Genomic DNA, 14,632 nt, shown 5'->3' with positions numbered 1-14,632 from the left:
CGAGTAAAATGGTCAACCCGAGTATTGGCATCAAGGAAGAGATCCTTAGGATCCCTGCCTGTCCTGTTCCTTTTTGCTATTAATATCCAAAAGCCTAACTGATTCTTAGACTTCGCGGCACTGATTAAGTCTGTCCAAATATCATCGTCCCAAATTTTGTTTGCGTTGGCTAGGATTCTCTTATACTTAATCCTATTCTCTCTTATGGCACTTATATTGTTGTTTTTTATTGCCAATATTAGTTCAGCTTTTGCTTCACTGCACTCCTTATTATACCAGGGATTTACTCCCTTATTTACATCTTTCTTTCCTCCGTTGCTCTCCTTAGGTATGTTGATGACAATCGGAGTTAATGCATCTACAAGGGCATTATGTAACTCTAACATTGGAATATGATCTGGTAGTTTATCAATATGGGGTGAGATAGTGTCTGCAAATATCTTATAGATATGTTTCATGGACTGGCTATTCCCTAAAATGTGAGGCCACTTTAGGGCTCGGCGATTATTGCTTACTAGGATATCGTCCGTTAAGATACTATTATCCTCGCTACTCGAGGAGATAAAGAGAAATAGCTGTGCTGGTAATGTCAATTGCAAGGGTCGATGGTCACTCTCAGTTCTGGGATCTATTATTAAGTCAAGGACATTTGGCCAGAACTCCATCGATACCATTATGTAGTCTATATTACTCTGGGAATTACCTCTACAGAATGTATATGCTCTGGGTCTATCCGAAGGTAAGCAACCGTTACAAGCTCTTAGGCCCTGCCCTGTGGTTAATTTCATAATTTGTGCAACTGCTACAGTGCACGGCACTATCTTGTTGCTTTCTATGCTAGGTATGTTATTTGCTATATCTTCATCCTCGAAGAGGTTGTCGAAGCCCACCACTGGTTTAAAACTGCAATATAGGTCCCCCCCAACAATTACCTTTGCCTTCGACTCTAATGTATTTAGGAATAAATCAAGTTGTTCTATCACTGGTGATTCTTTTGTAGCTGGGCTTGGTCTATTATAGATGTTAATTAAATATAGTTCTTTTCCATCCCGGGTGGTTATTTAAACACCAATGATGTCCTGTGATGGTATGTATATTTAGGTTACGGCAACTTCAAGGCTGATTCTTACCCATATAACAAGGCCCCCAGATGGCCTGCCTCTTGCCAATGGAATGGCATCCACATTGAATGTCTTAAATCCTATTCTATGGGGAGTTTCTAGTGCCCCGGTCTCTTGCAGGACATCGATATCACTCTGTTCTATATATTCATGCCATTCCATATCTCTAGGGTTCCTATTGGGCCCCGCTATGTTCCATGAAGTAAGTCGTACTTCCAGCAATTTGTTCGATCCTACATCTGGATGTAAACTTTTTCCCATATTATAGTTAGATGTACTTGTCATGACACTATTGATCATAGAGTCAGGGAGGGTCTCTAGGAAGATACCTTGAGAAGTATTTATATCCCCCTCCCCTGTTGTTTTTTTTGCCTCCTGTGTCCCAGAAGCATTTAGGGCATACTGCGACTCTTCTAGGCCCTGAGCATTTGTAAGACATGTTTGGTCCATGTTACTGTTTAACTGGATAATCGCAGGAATGATGTTCCCCTGGTGTTGGGCTTTTTGTTGTCAATCTAAGGCATCTAGAACTGATAATTCCCAGAACCTATTTGTGAGTGCAACAGGGATGCCATCATCATTAACAGAATTCTCAGTTGGAGGTCTATAAAAATATCCTAGGGGAAGAGCAGTGATACAGCTACTTTGGGTGAAATCTCCTCATGCCTATTTAGTATGTTTCGAACCATCTGGGGGTCGCCGGAAATGCATTACTACGCAATTGCATTTTATGTTCTTTGGAGATTCACCAACCCACCCTACCCTGCAAGCCATAAGGATATCTTTCATATATGATGGGTTGAATTTTTTGAATTTGGTTAACCAATCAACAGTCTTATTTCGTAGGTTAGACCATGATTCTTTTTGCTCTCTTTTAAGAGAGGGGACCCCAGCTAGAATTAGCACATAAGGACACGAGGCAGGTGGCAGACTTAGGACATCAATGTTTGGTATAAGATCAGTGCTTTTGGGGCTATATATTGGAGCCGGGCCAGTGTGTGTTTCGGGTAAATTGAAGGTTGCATGTAAGGTGTGGCTATTCTGTAGCCCTCCTAGATTATCATGTGCGTTCTGTGTTCGACCCCATATACTGCTGCCCCTATTATTCAAATTTGGCCTGGGGTTTGCTATTGGAATATCTTTACCCACATTACTCATTCTGGCTTGGTGTGTTGACAAACCCTCTACTTGTAATAATTGACGCGCTCCTGTGGTAGTTTCGGGATGGACGGTACCACTACTACTTTTCAATTGTCCTATTTGCAATATTAAACTGCTCTGTATTTGTGTCCCTTATGCTAAATTTCTTATCCATAAGATCATTGATCTGCATAAGCATTAACCCAAGTGCAGATTTTAGTGTCGATACTATAGAACACTCCAGGTTCCCCTTCCTCTCTTCTGATAGATGAATGAATAACAAAATCTGCTTCTGTGTGTGTACTAACTGCCTTTTTTTGCATGTCAATATGTTAATCTATGTGATGATTTGTGTTTGCCATAGGCCCGGACCCCCCTGTTTTCTTTGTTTCAGATTTCGTGAGACCAGTGATTTGTCTCTGCTTTGCCCGTTGCTCTTTCGCCTTAGGCTCATCTGTTATCCCAGGGGCACGCAACCTAGTTGACATGCCCATTTTACTTGAGCCGTCTGGCGCATCAGTCGAGTGACAGAAGGGTGGAACAGGGAGGGCAGGTGACCTTGGCTCGCTATGAACAGTTACTAAGGGGCTTAGTCGGAGCGGCTGTGGTACTACATTGGGATTAGGTGGACATGTTTGTCTGTGTGTAGGTAGCTTAGCGGGATCAAGCAACAAACGCCTCTCTGCTATTTGTATTTCATGTGTTAAAAGGGATTTAGCTGGAAGCAAGCGAAATTGCTACCATTTCTTAAAAAGGTTGGACTGGACCCAACAGCGCCGTCGAGCTATCGGCCCATCTCATTGTTGCCAGCTTTGGCAAAAGTGAGTGAGAAGGTGGTATTTAGACAGCTTGATAGTTTCATCGAGTCCTCCCAAGCGCTACATCCAGCACAGTCAGGGTTCAGAGCCGCCTATAGTACCGAGACGACACTGGTCGAGGTCTCGGAGGCGGTTCGGGAGTGCCTGGACGGGGGTGGCAGAGCGGTCCTGATTTTATTGGACCTCTCTGCCGCCTTCGATACGGTGCCCCACTCACTGCTCCTTGCGAGACTAGAGGCCGTTGGTATCTCGGGGCCTGCCCTTGACTGGATAACATCATTCCTGAGTAATAGGACACAGCAGGTCTGGATGCCTCCTCACACCTCCTCGCCGAAGAGACTGACCACAGGGGTCCCGCAGGGGTCTACTTTAAGCCCCTTACTCTTCAATGTATACATGACTCCCTTACTTTATCTGGCGGAACAGCTGGGAGCCAAAATAACGGCCTATGCGGATGATACGCAGCTGCTTTTCACCTGGCCTAAGGGTATCTTTGATCCATCTACCGTACGGCTCTGCCTGTCAGCGGTCTTTCGGTGGCTTGCACAGGTCCAACTTAAGTGCAATGAGGACAAGTCTGAGGTCCTTTTCTTTGGTTCCTTCCCTGACAACTTTAAGGACCAGATATGGCCCTCGGACCTGCCCTGCCCTAACTCAGTGGGAGGTCCAGCCAAGAATTTGGGGGTCTGGTTTGGACAGGACCTTAAATTCTTGGACCACATCAAAAAACTGACTGGCATTTGCTTCGCCACTCTTAAAACTTTGAGAAGATTTTCCCTCTTCTCCCTAGAGTAGCCAAAGAGACTGTATTACGAGCCCTGATTTTGTCTCGGCTCGACTATGCAAACGCACTATTTAGTGGCTTGCCTGACTACATGGTACACCGCTTGCAGGTGATCCAAAATGCGGCGGTTCCTCTGCTATTCTCGCTACCTAGGAGATCCAGTGTGCGGAGCCATACACGAAGCCTTCACTGGCTTCCAGTGCCGCATCGAATTCTTTTTAAGGTTCTGGTTCTGGCATTTCGAGCGGTCCATCGTCTTGGACCGGTTTATCTGCAGAAACGGTTCTCATTCTACACCCCAAACCGTGCACTGCGCTCTGCCAACCAATGTCAAATGGCCCTGCCTAGATACAAATATGCCAGACTGGGAGGCCAGTCCATTGCAGTTAAAGCTGCCAGAGCCTGGAATGCACTTCCTCTGTACCTTAGAGCCTCTCCGACCATCTCTGTTTTTAAGAAGGGGTTAAAAACCCATCTGTTTAATGCCCCTCTCTAGTTGGGTTGGTTATGCTATGTTCCGACACTCTCCTTGTCTAAAACTCACCGCGCCAGGATACTCTGTAGTAACAGAGCGCGATACAAAAGATTTAATAACATAACATAACATAATAATAAGATCGTCCAGGGTGCCAGCAGCACCTTTACGCCTACTCATAATTTTATAACTTTAAGCTTATTTAAGCTAACAAAATATAAATTTGTGCTTGGTAGTTCACAAGTCCCAATCAGAAGTTATGTAGTCCTGTAGCACTGGATATAGGCTTACCGCACAATCGGATATTGAGATGACTCTCAGAGAGGTGGCCCAGCCCAGCCTCCTCTGGTCGCTGACGGGCGCAGATGTGCCCGCCCTTGGCCAGAGGCGTAGCTAGAGAGGCGCCCGGGGCTATCCGCAGGTGAAGGGGGTCCCATGACGCACTGCAGCAACGCAGAGAAAGAGCGCCGTGCCCTGACAGCCACCGCGCTGCCCCTGCTCACACCCATTCCCAGCATCCAGAGCTGGAACGAGGCTGCCCCCAAAACCGCAATGTAAAATCAAATCCAATCCGGGGTTGCTGAGCAATCCGCCACAATCCCTTCAGGTATCAGCATCTCTCACAGGCACATCTCTACAAGCTCGGCAGCTCAACCACCTTAACTGCAACTCTAAACCTGGAACAACCACAAACCTGCGGCAAGACCCAACCAAAACACCTGTGTTCATCCAAACCCTAAAACTAACTTGCAATCTAAGCATAATCACACATCCATCTCTAAACCTATTGTCAATCCAAGCAATGCTAACAATGCCAGTCCTTGTTCCACCCCTATCCCTCTCATCCAACCTTCAACCTCATCCTAGTTGCAACCCAACTCTTTTTAACATCAATACCAACTGTCACCCCAACTCAAACACCAATACCAGCTCCAAGGCAACCCCTAACTCATGCCCTAACTCGAGAATTGCAGATTTTGTTTCAGTGCAACATCTGTGCATGTTGTGGTTCCCAATGTTAAAAACAAGATCTGCATACCTTAGTCCAGTCTCTAGATGTCATCAGGCAGGCATGTGAAACCGCCCCACTCACTGGCCCATCGAGCCTGGCTTGCCCAACATCACCATCAATCTCAGCAGCAAGGCCTAATGCAAACATGGAAAGGGCAGACCACAGCTTATCAGTTCGAGAATGTCTGAGCTTGCTCCCAGTAGAGAAACACTGCATACCCAGGACGGTGTGCACAACCCTCAAAGCCCCTCACAAACCCACCCAGCATCAGCAACCACATGTCACGGGGCAAAACAGAAAGCCCAGAAACAAAGAAGCACCTATGCCTAAAGCTCCAAAACTCAACACACAAAAACCGTATGGCCCGATCTAGAGACTGGCAAATGCAATACTCTGCCACGCAGCGGCACACATCCTGTGCTCCGTACACAAAGGCCACAGGCTACAATGCTCCTGCAATACATTTGTGTCTGAGTATCCCATCGGCCAAACTCCAAAGTAGGCCCTCGCTCCATCCCAACAACAGCACCCAGAACATGGATTTCTCACCTATCCAAAAAACTCCATATTCATGCATCACAACACCAAATACTAACACCTACGTCTGTGACATCCAACTGCAGCTCTCCACAGCACCTGCACTACCACACATGCAGTGTCATTCCCAAATTAAATATTGTAGCACGAAGAACAAACTGACAACCCAACGTTCACTATAAGACAACACGTCTTTGCAAACATGGATCCATATGACTTGGATGCACCTCTCAAAATATGCATCTACAAATTGCAAAATGCTGTGACATCATCCTGAACACCTCTTTGCAAATATGCATGTTCACCATTTGGAATCACATCTCAGATTCCCCTGCAAGAAAATAAACTGTAGAGTACTTCAGCGTCGTCCGTGTGTGGCACAAAATTTTAAACAAAAACGTAGAAATCACCAGCACTCGCAGGGCTCTACACTCCATGGAATGCTCTCCAACACCGGCGGCCATGTCCACGCCTCTGCAGCTGCAGGGCAATGCCCGCAATGTCCAGCTCATTGCCCGTGCACGTCGAGTCAAAAAAGAAATCACTGATTCTCTGCTGAACTTGCCAAACTCAAACTAGAAGTTCAACAAAGAGAGAACGTACATACAGACAAACATGCATTGGACTCCATGCTGGTCCACTGCGCCAGCAAATCCACCATTCCAAACGTATTCGCAGTGCTCCCAACCCTTCCAACGAACTCTGGGTCCCATGCAAAGGCTCTATGTTTGCGGCGGCAGACAGCAGCACGCACCCCCGGGCCCCCTGGGCAAAGCAGGCTCACAGGAACACACACTCAATGGCCACAGTACTCCGGCCGGAAGCCTCAAGCCTGCAGTCATGCCCCCGGGAACCCGATGACTGTCACTGGCCGCTGGCAGGTGATCAAGCGTCGACATGCACAGTCTCACCCACTTGGAGGCAGCCCCCATCACCAACTGTACCCAGAGGGAAGCACGACGTGCCGCACATGCTGGACCCCAGACCACAACAGCGGAAACAAACACGACCATTATCAAAAGAAAAATGTTTCCTACCCTAGCTAGAACCCGAACCAACTGAAAACTCTGGGAAAAGGAGGCCCCTGCACCTCGAGGAAAGCCAAGCCGACAGTGTGTGCGTGTCAACTCTGCGCCACACCATCCTGCTGCCGCGACTGCCCTGAAGGTGTCGAGGTCAGGGAGGGAGGACAAACAAAGTCCTGGCGGCAGCATGGGAGCAAGCCCACCGGCAGGAAATAAAAAAAAAAAAAAACACACAACAGTGGTACCTGCCTCACGCCGAGCCCGAACGGTGCAACATTGTTGGAGACAGTCTGCCCACGTGACCCGACAGACTGGCGCCAGCATTCGGGTCCCATTCCAGCAGAGGGTGCCAATTCGACACCAAATGCCCAGGTGTGATCCTCGGCTCACAGTGTCACAGGCGGCCACCAAAAGGTGTCAGTGGCACAATAGGGAGTGGGTGGGGTGGCAGGCCCCCCGAGGGCAACACAGAGCCTATTGTCTAGAAATCTGACACCAAACACACACGCACCATGAGCAACACACCCGGCCGTCCTCATGTGTCAGAGGGGCTGGCGTTGCAAGAGTCGTGCCTCCACTTCCCACCCTCCTCTACGAACTCCCACACGAGCATTGCAAATTAACTATGATGCGGCTGCTTTGGAAAGAGCCCTATGGCATGGGAATCTGCACAACACTGCAGGCCCCGCCTGGCAGGTGCCACTCACTGTCTCGATCCGGTGACGTCAGGCCCGGGCCGTAGTCTGACTAACTAGTGGCCCGTTGCGGCGGCCTTCACAATCTGCCTGGGGACACTGACTGACACTACTTTAAAGTGTCAGACATTGAGTGTCCCCAAATAAACTACAAAGGCCGCCGCCTCCCAAATAGTGAAGCCTGGGGCGGTCCGCCCCCCCCTGCACCCCCATAGCTACGCCACTGCCCTTGGCCGGGGCTTCGCCCGCATGCCGCAAGTTGTTTATATACACCCCCTGGGCGCACAGCAACAGCGTCGGCGCCTCCTGGCGCGAAGGCAGAGCTTTCTGGGGGTTGGAGTGACCTTCACAATCCCACAGTTAGGTCAATTAAAGGCGAATCAGCTCCCGTGAAGCGGGTGCCGCGAGATGTTTTTATACGCCCACCCTGGGCGCACAGCAACAGCAGCAGCATAGGCACCTCCTGTCGCAAAGACAGAGCTTTCTGGGGGTTGTAGTCCCCTTCACAATCCCACAGTCAGGTCAATTACAGGCAAAGCGGGTGCAGCGAGTTGTTTTTATACGCCCCCTGAACGCACAGCAGCAGCGTCGGCGCCTCCTGGCGCGAAGTCAGAGCTTTCTGGGGGTTGGAGTCCCCTTCACAATCCCACAGTCAGGTCAATTACAGGCGAAGCGGCTCCCACAAAGCGGGTGGCACAAATTGTTTTTATACGCCCCATGGGCGCACAGCGGCAGCATCGGCACCTCCTGGCGCGAAGGCAGACCTTTCTGGGGGTTGGAGTCCCCTTCATAATCTCACAGTCAGGTCAAATACAGGCAAAGCGGCTCCCATGAAGCGGGTGCTGCAAGTTGTTTTTATATGCCCCCTGGGCGCACAGCAGCAGCGGCAGCGCCGCCTGGCGCGAAGGCAGCGCTTTCTGCGAGTCCCCTTCACAATCCCACATTCAGGTCAATTACATGTGAAGCGGCTTCCGCGAAGCGCGTGCTGCGAGTTGTTTTTATATGCCCCCTGGGCGCGCAGCGGCAGCACCTCCTGGCGCGAAGGCAGAGCTTTCTGGGGGTTGGAGTCCCCTTCACAATCCCAAAGTCAGGTCAATTACAGGCGAAGCGGGTGCTGCGAGTTATTTTTTTACCGCCCTTTGGGCGCACAGCAGCAGCAGCGGCAACACCTCATGGCGCGAAGGCAGAGTTTTCTCAGGGTTGGAGTCCAATCACAATCCCACAGTCAGGTCAATTACGGGCAAGCGGCTCCCGCGAAGCGGGTGCTGCGAGTTGTTTTTACACGCACCCTGGGCACTCCAGCAGCAGCGGCGGCGCCTCCTGGCGCGAAGACAGAGCTTTCTGGGGTTGGAGTCCCCTTCACAATGCCAGTCAGGTCAATTACAGGCGAAGCGGCTCCGGAAAGTTGTTTTTATACGTCCCCTGGGTGCACAGCGGCAGCGTCTGTGCCTCCTGCCGCGAAGGCAGAGCTTTCTAGGGGTTGGAGCCCCCTTCACAATCTGACAGTCAGGTCAATTACAGGCGAAGCGGGTGCCCCGAGTTGTTTTTATACGCCCCCTGGGCGCACAGCAGCAGCGTCGGCGCCTCCTGGCATGAAGGCAGAGCTTTCTGGGGGTTGAAGTCCCCTTCATAATACCACAGTCAGGTGAATTACAGACGAAGCGGCTCGCGCGAAGGGGGTGGCGCGAGTTGTTTTTATACGCCCCCTGGGCGCACAACCGCAGCGGCTGCACCTCCTGGCGCGAAGGCAGAGCTTTCTGGGGGTTGGAGTCCCCTTCACAATCCCACAGTGAGGTCAATTACAGGCGAAGCTTCTCCCGCAAAACAGGTGCCGCAAGTTGTTTTTATATGCCCCCTGGGCGCACAGCAGCAGCGTTGGCGCCCCCCTGGCATGAAGGCGGTGCTTTCTGGGGGTTGGAGTCCCCTTCACAATCCCACAGTCAGGTCAAATACAGGCGAAGCTTCTCCCGCAAAACAGGTGCCGCAAGTTGTTTTTATATGCCCCCTGGGCGCACAGCAGCAGCGTTGGCGCCCCCCTGGCATGAAGGCGGTGCTTTCTGGGGGTTGGAGTCCCCTTCACAATCCCACAGTCAGGTCAAATACCGGCGAAGCGGCTTCCGCGAAGCGCTTGCTGAGAGTTGTTTTTATACGCTCTTGGGCGCACAGCAGCGCCTCCTGGCGCGAAGGCAAAGCTTTCTGGGGGTTGGAGTCCCCTTCACAATCCCACAGTGAGGTCAATTACAGGCGAAGCTTCTCCCGCAAAACGGGTGCCGCAAGTTGTTTTTATATGCCCCCTAGGTGCACAGCAGCAGCGTTGGCGCCTCCTGTCACGAAGGCAGTGCTTTCTGGGGGTTGGAGTCCCCTTCACAATCCCACGGTCAGGTCAAATACAGGCAAAGTGGCTTCCGCGAAGCGCCTGCTGCGAGTTGTTTTTATACACTCCTTGTTGCACAGCAGCGCCTCCTGGCGCGAAGGCAGAGCTTTCTGGGGGTTGGAGTCCCCTTCACAATCTCACAGTCAGGTCAATTACAAGCGAAGTGGCTTCTGCGAAGCGGGTGGTGCGAGTTGTTTTTATACGCCCCCTGGGCGCCTAGCGACGGCGCCTCCTGGCGCAAAGGCAGAGCTTTCTGGGGGTTGGAGTCCCCTTCACAATCCCACTGCCGGGTCATTTACCGGCGAAGCAGGTGCCACGAGTTGTTTTTATACGCTCCCTGGGCGCACAGCAGCAGCAGCGGCGCCTCCTGGCGCAAAGGCAGAGTTTACTAGGGGTTGGAGTCCCCTTCACAATCCCACAGGTCAATTACGAAGCAATAGCATTGGCAAAGTAAACAGGTCTGGTTTTTATGTGCGGACACGTTTATGCTGTTTACATGGATTAGCACTTTAAACCCTCACGTATTAACTTTTCTCATGCTCTGTATATTTGGCTTACTAAATGCAGCTTGCCTCATTCATCTATCCCTGCTCCTTGGAAATACAATCGTAAGACATTGGGGTATTCTGTTTTGATGGGGAAACATCCTTTACGACGCAACTTTTACCACGCAGGATTTACAACGCAAGTCATTACAACGAATTGCGCTGGGGGCGCTCTAGGATAGGTAATAGTTTAATTTACTATCCAACACCTTCCCTACTATCCACGGGGACTGGAGTTGGAATAGTAAATTAAACTATTCACTATCCAGCACCCCCCCAACGCAAGTCGTTGTAACGACTTGCGTTGTAAATCCTGCGTTGTAAAGGCATGCGTAGTAAAAGCATGCGTTGTAACAACGTACATCCGTTTTGATGTGCAGATCTGCAACTGTCTGCTCTGGTTAGGAATGCAGGTACCTTGCTTTAGGAACGGAGTTTAGGTTGCTCTTCACCCTAATAGACACCATGAAGGCTATCCTTTCAACAAGCAGTTGCAATGCAATAGGTCTCGCATTTGAGAGTTTATGCCATTGGCATTGTAAATGACAAAGCTTTTCTTTTTAACACAAATAAAAGGCATTGTCATTTACATTTCCAATAGCCAGGCCTGTAAAGTATCACGCAACAAATGTGACTCTTAGGCATTTCAGTGTAGTGATCCGCATCACCGCACTGAAATGCTTTGTCACGCATTTTAATGGCACGGTCTCTTCTGTACCAGACACGCTGAAGTAAGTAACTGGCTATGTCAGACTGCTAGCATGCGGCGCGCTGACCTATGACACCCAGTGCAGTTAATGATGATCTTATGCACTCACTGCTGCTGAGCGAGGCTGAGTCACTCACTACAGCCCTGACGTCACCCCGCCGAGTGGCAGTCCTGTGCGCATTCAGACACCGTAACCCGCGGCGGGCGGGGCCTGCCCTGTCAGCAGTGGTTGGCTACTGGCGCCGCCGGGGAGGGATGTGACCTCACATCCTGGTTGTGGAGGGAAGTGTTGGATTGGTGGTAGGACATAAGCGCAGGGACACCACTGGAGATTAGATTGCCGCACGCCGGGGGCAGAAAGAGTTACTGTCCGGTCCCGGTGTGGCATGAATTGACTCACTCATATTTTACCAGGCGTTGGACGCAGGCTGCATCACTCAGCAGCATGGCGTCACCCGTCCACAGGCGCGGAGCTACTTGCAGGTGTTTGAATCAGTGCGTGAACTCTTATCTCCTCTCTCCCGGCTGTGAGCGTCTCTCATCTCTCCAGTTTCAGGTTGCGCAGTCTCTGTCCTTCCTTGGGTTTATTTTCTATTTATCGAGCTTAAGGAGACATTTAAGGAAAGAAAGGCAAATACGGATAAAAACACAAATTTGAGTATTGTTATGCAGTATCTCTGACTGAAACACTATATACGGTCATGGATGTTCGCGTGTGGTAGTTGTGTTTTTTTCCATATTGTGCATAACTTTCAGTTGCGCCGCATCCATTTCTTAAATTGCCCCGGCATGAAACTACTTGCGAGGGTCGGATTGCAGGGTGCTAGTGTGCGCATGCGTTATCTGCACGATTGGTACCGGGCCCTGTCAGTTTCCTGACAACATACGGGGACCAGAGAACACTGCTTCCCATAATATTTATTGTGCACACCGGAAGACTTATAAGGTGACATTCATTCACTCTGAGGTCTTTAAAGAAATGCTCCATTTGGACCATAGTTGCTACAGTGATGCCACCCACACCCGTATAGTGAGGAACACCTAAGAGGGAGATTTAGAAAATAAATTCGAGCAAAATTAATTTTCCAGTTCACTTGTGTTGTACTCAATGTAGGTTTATGCACTTAAGATTTAAAAAAATAAAAATAATATATATATATATATATATATATATATATATATACACAAAACTCCTTCCAAACGAAAGAAGACAGCGACCCAGGAGGAAACGGTAGGAAACACTGGTTTATTGACACAGATGCGAATGCATTTCGGCAGCCTATCTGCCTTCCTCAGCGCCCAAAGCGTCCTACCAGTGAAATGTCACGCTGCAAGTAAGTCCCTCATTTGAACGCTTGCTAGTGCAAGCCAGCTCTGCCCCCTTTGTGGTGAATTCCCCGCACCTGTGTGCAGTCCCGAGTGTAGCGCAGGACTGCATATCCCAGAATGCAGCGTCATGGAAACTGGGAACCATGGTGCAGGAGAATAGCGTAAGTGGTGACAATGTCATTACGAGGGGGCAGGGAACAGCGTGAGCCCCTTCGGATGCTGTGATGGAAATCCCGCTTTGGTGTGCCAACTAGCCAGTGCCTCCTCCGGTCCCCCAATACCGTCACAACCACGTCGACCAAAGAGTCCATAGAGTAGGGGCTGAACCACAGTGTACTCTACCCGGCATGGGATTAGCAATCCCAAAACTACTTGCTTTTCTCCTCGGTTTCGATGGTGGGCTCCCAGCCTTTCCAACCAACGCTGGCAAAACAAACCGAACTGCAAGAGTCCGAATCCCAGTGAAGCCGGTTGCCCAAGGCGTGACGGGGGTCATCTGAGAAGCGTCCCTGGGTGGCGCTGTAATATATATATATATAGGTCCTGCTGCTTGAGCCATCGCATAATGAGGAAGGGGAAAAAGGGAATCAAGCCAAAAAAAAGGAAAAGATGGGCGTGACTGAAGGTTTCGTGGTACACACTTGCTGAGCGCAGAGAGTTACGGAAAAGGGGAACTGGTGAGGGTGCACGTGACTGTCTATGCATGATTACTCACCAGAGGCTCGGCCAAACATACGAGTGTCGTTAGAAGGGGGCAAGAGGAGACACTACTCTCCAGGGCACAAACTCTTCAGGGTCCCGTGCACATGCAACAAAATGTCCTCACAGACTTAGAAGCAAGCCTGCCCTCTTCATTAATGGTGAGGCTGACGAGAAGGTCACACCAATGAAGCGGGCTCGAGGCTGTACCGGACGGGTTTTTTCTTTCCCTAAACCGTAGTTATAGGTGTTTGTACCACATTCAGTTTCTGACTCAGTCGTTCAAAAACCTTGGTAACTGGGAACCAGATTCGAGTCTCGGCGTCATCTCGACATCCAGTGATTATGGGCGAATCACTTAATCTCCCCTTGCCTAACAAATGTGTCCTTATGTAATGTATATTCACTAGAATGCCAGGAGTACGTCAATCACACCTGATGACACCACAAGGTTGACCCCTTGTGTCACCTTTGGCCTGCAATGGCTCTTTCTGTCTCACTCTGCCCTGGGGCTCATTCTGTGGGCTGGTGCACTATGCTTGAGCGGGTCCGTCTTGTCTTTGCACTGTGCTCTTGCTGCTTAGGAGGGATGGAGGCAGGCATTAGGGGATCATGCCCTGACTCAGGGGAGCATTGTGGTACTGCAGAGCCTGGGGTAGAGGGCGCTGATTGTTTAGAAATTAAATAATAGCTTTAAAAGCACTGGATGCTGCAGAGTTCGACATCCTTGTTGCTCAAATGAGGTTAATTTCTGGTATTTGTCTATTTCCATTGACTCCATTCCATGATTTTGGTCGCAAGAAAGTTCCACTCTAGGTGTTACATATTTAGTCGTTGCCTGACTCTCTTAAATCCACTGAATCTATGAAAATGTCACACATAATCAATCTGAAACACTTGCAACTATACTCAAATGGGTGTACTTTCCGATATTTAAATGATTCCCTCGTCTTCATTGCTTCATTTTGGTAGCGAGAAAGTGTCACTCATAGTCGTTGAAATGTCACTCATAATTACACTGAAATTATGAAATTGTCACACATAGAAATCTGAAACATTGGCAGCTATGAATAGCTTACACTCCCGCAAATGCGAGACCTATTGCACTGCAAATGCAAGTTTCACTTTGTATTCTCAAACTTGTAGTTTTGTTTAATTTGAACATCAGTGGTACCAGAATGCAAAACAAATGCACGGACTAATCATCCACGGACATGAAATCTTGGTTGCTCTGCTTACTTTTGTCTCGCTTACTGTTCGTGATAACGCGCTTCATAACTAGTGGTTGAAGTTCAAGTATGCCGTTCCATGAGAAAGTAGATCAGTTGCTGGTGGATTCAAACTGCGCAGATAGATTTTATCAGGTCCA

This window comes from Lissotriton helveticus, chromosome 6, assembly GCF_964261635.1.
Source record: "Lissotriton helveticus chromosome 6, aLisHel1.1, whole genome shotgun sequence".
NCBI classification, from domain to species: domain Eukaryota; kingdom Metazoa; phylum Chordata; class Amphibia; order Caudata; family Salamandridae; genus Lissotriton; species Lissotriton helveticus.
Note: the sequence above shows the minus strand (reverse complement) of the source record.